This window comes from Chaetura pelagica, unplaced genomic scaffold (assembly GCF_000747805.2).
Source record: "Chaetura pelagica isolate M959 unplaced genomic scaffold, ChaPel_1.0 scaffold386, whole genome shotgun sequence".
NCBI classification, from domain to species: Eukaryota; Metazoa; Chordata; class Aves; order Apodiformes; family Apodidae; genus Chaetura; species Chaetura pelagica.
The window spans coordinates 1,522,408-1,526,416 of record NW_009953703.1 but is presented as its reverse complement, the minus strand read 5'-3'; positions in this window follow the sequence as shown (position 1 = coordinate 1,526,416).

The following is a 4,009-nucleotide window of genomic DNA, read 5'->3' as shown; positions in this document are numbered from 1 at the left end:
GCAGGAATGTTGCTTCCATTTGTTACTGGAAAAGTGGTATGTAAGAATAACTTCTGTGAGTAGTTCATGAGGTTTAATATGTTCATAGATATTTTGTGAAGATATGTAGGGCAGTTGATAGGCTGCTCTGTTTGACTTTGGACACACTAAATGCCATAGAAGAGTGATGTTAAGGTAAGTTATTCTGCAGTGATTCAACTTAAAGTTCCTTATTGGGCTTATACCAATAGTGGCATAAGTTACACCTTCACTGGCAGTTTCAGTAGCCTCCAAGTTAGATGTGACTGGCTACCGTTGTGAATGGTCATCAGAATTATTTGTGTAAGCCCAATTTTTTTTAACTGAGCTTCAACTTTTAGGTAAAGAATGTTGAACTTCTTTTTTTTTTTTTTTTTCTTTTTATAGACTAAATTTTTCAGCCTAGTCTTTCTGAAGTATTTTTTCTTCTGAGGTGTTTACCTTTGTCCAAAAGTTTTCTTTGGTTAAATTAGCATTTATTTTAAAAGCACCTGTTTTCCTTCTAAAATTTTTGTAGTTTTTTGAGTAGAAACTAGGCACATTCTTTTACTTCAGTGCTTTTGTTTAAAAAAAAAATAAAAATTTTGCAGTGTCATTCTGTCTGAATCTTGATTTAACTGTAATGTTACTGGTAACTTTAGCAGCTCTCTGAGAATTTTCATTTGAAGTCCAGTGTTATGTCCTTTCCTTACTTTAAAAGGGGAAAGCACCAGTAATGGATCTCGACTGGTAGAATATTCTGTTAAGAGTAAAAAGCATCTCTCACTGTGCAGAGCTGCCAGCACTGCCATATGCTGAAGGCAGAGTCTGATATCCTGCTGGGCAGTGCCAGCTTAAGCAGTCCCCACTACTGCCACTAGAAGAAAAGTATTTCAAAGTGCAGCCTGAGCAGTCACAGGTGAGAAATTCTGATTCGAGTGTGTCTTTGTGTCACTGTTCCAAACTGCATAGTTGTTACTGGCTAATCATGACAACTTCCATCTTCACCTTACCATGAGAAATTCTGATTTATTCTAGGACCTTACCTAACTTAGTGTTTTATTTAGTAAAGACCTCAGTAAAGTTACTTACATTCTTTATGGAAGAATATAACCTTTCAATATGAATGTTTTTTTCTGTTTTAGATTAATCCTGTTACAATTATTATTTAAGTTAGTATTGCCTGTTCCGCTACAAATTTTACTTGTTGTGTTCATTAACTAAATTATATTAATAATCAGACTAATTCCATTGTACACAAATAACTTTGTACTTCATGTTGTGTTAGTATAGTAATGGAGGAAATGCTCTGAGTTGCTGTTAAATTTGTAGTAGTTTTGAACAGTTTATCTTTCTGCCAACTCCTTGGTAATTTTCCACTATAAAAACATGTTTTTGTTGTAATCTATTTTGAAGATTCCTTCTTTGTTCTCTCAGAGAAAGCTGGAAGAAATACAAGCACAGAAGTGGAATGAAGCTTTTCAGCTGTGTGATGCAAAGGACTTGCTTTTTCTACTACAAGCACTGCATCTAGGCAAAAAAACCCCAACCCAAACTCAGCTGTGACAATTCATGAGTGCTTGGGAATAGAGGTGGCATTCCAGTTGTCAAATAAGTTGTATTTTAGACAGTATATGAAGTTGATGCTTTCAGTGAAAAATTGAGTTTGTCATAAGTCTAGTATAAAATAACAGAAATTAGATTGTGATTCAAGACTCAGGAGATAAAAAAATAGTTTTGCAGAGCTTGTTTGGCCTTGGCTTGTAGTGAAACTACCAAGAGTGCTTTGAGTTCTCAGTTAAACTATTTTGAAGGAGACTTGGAGCTGCAGCAAATCTGTGGTGATCATCCTGTAAAATAGAGCGGGATTGACTTCCTTTGAAAACGTTACCTGAGGCTAATGTTCTTGTCTTGCATTTTTAGTAGAGTTGGGAGCATCACAGTAGTTTTGTGCAAGTGCTGCATTTCAATCAAGGCTATGTATATAAGGAGTGAAATCTATGCTTTGCCAAACTTATGCATTTTTCATGTGTTGGCAATGATAGTCATGTAGAAAATAAATTGCACTGTATCAAACCCTGCACCACTGACCAGAATGGAGGTAGCTTGAGCTGCATCTAAAGCAGTTATGGTTGTTGGCTTCCCACGTTTCTCACTGAATAGTTGACTTGAGCCATTTCAGTTAATAAAGGTAAATTTTGAAACATATGCAAAATACTCTGATAGAGTGAATTCTTAAAGCTTTGACTGCAGGTTAACCTCCTATTTTAATCCTAATTGTCAAGTAAACTATTTTTGAATTGTTGTTGATAACTTTCTGTAAACTTTAAAATTAATTATATGTAGAGTGTGCAGAGTTTTGTAACCCAGCTGTGTTAAGTTTATAAAGTCTTGATGTTTTAAAACCCACCTTTTTGCCACAGAAGTGTGCAACTAAAATGTTTACCATGGTCAGCAAAGGCTAAATCCTACTAGGGTGGTTGCACCATTCCCAGATGAAAAGCTGTGATGTTGTCCCTGGAGCTCACACCATATGTTTTAAAGGAGGGGAGGAGGAAAGTATGTTGAATTTTGCATCTTGTCCTTGTCAGATCTTGCAGATGAGATGTTCGTTTCAGACACATGTTGAGTTCTTACACTATCAAGACTCATTTCTCCTTTGCAGCAGGACTGAGTTTTATTATGGTGGATCAAAAGCGTCTATACCAGTATTACTTAACCTGGGGAGGGTTATCCCAGGGCAACAAACAGAAGGACACAAATTTTGATAGCCTTTTTCTCTGCTGCTCTGGTAAGGAGTGGCATGGGAAGAGCCACATGCAGGGTATGCTCACTAAGGCTGCCTGGTTGGTTGCTGGAAGTGCAGCTGAAGTTAACCAAAGCTGTTTGGTTGAGATTGCAGAGGCATCTGTGCCTATGCACAGAGAAGCTTTTAAGCTATCTCTTTGATGTTTGTTACATTACAGGTATTCACATGCTCTTATCCCCACAACTTGATGTGTATTTATCAGCTTTTCTGGTCAAGGTGTATTTATGAGGGGTGTAGGTATGGACCAGTGTGGGTATCTTTTTGATTGTACCTTTTTCTTCACATGCCTTGTTTTTATGGGCTTTTTTTAGCATGTGTAAAGGCATTTCTCAAATAATATAAATAAATGCAAAGTATCTAGTGAGCCTGTGAATGCTTTATCATGGAGTTTCAGCAAGTTCCATTTCCCCAACTGAAAGAAATGGAGATAGAACTTTTCTTTGTAACAGTCCATTTAGACAAAAAAATTATCATGTCAGATGTAGTTAATCTTAGAGTAAACTACAAGAAGGGTTAACTTGTATACTAGATTAGGAAAATATGAAATGTTTTACTAGTAATGCTGGAATAGCAAGCATCTACTTCTGACAAGCTGACAGACCAGAGAATTGAAACTTAATGAATCTTAATGCTTTCTGTCATGTACTTCAATTTTCTCTAATGATTTCTCCAATTTGTTTGACTCTTTGTGAAGGAATGATTAATGATAATTAATACATTCTTATAATTTGCATATCCATGCTCCAATGTTTCTAAAATGTGGATTTGTGTATGTGGTTGAGCCAGCTTTGTTGGTTATTTCTTTGGAGTGTTGGGGTTTTTAAGATTTTCAGTGTTGTATTTTCAGTTGAACAAGGAGAATGTGGTAGATGAGTTAGTTTATTATGCTTTTTTTTCTGTAAGACATATTTTGGGCATAACTCAGGATCTTTTCTGTGAAGCTACTCTGTAGTGGATGGGTTGGAAGTGTAGGGATGCAAAGCTGTTCTCAGGAGTTTTAACTCATCCTTGAGTCTACATCAGCTTTAGAAGATGTTTAGATGATGGCAAACCAGGTAAAATCTGATGCAGGACATCTGCTCTTGAGAGGTTTTCTTATTTTAGAGTCTCTGTATGACTCCTTTATGTTGTCATTCAGTTTTGTTCAACTTCTCATGTACATGAGGAGAGATGTATCCTAATACATCTACATATGAATCTTGT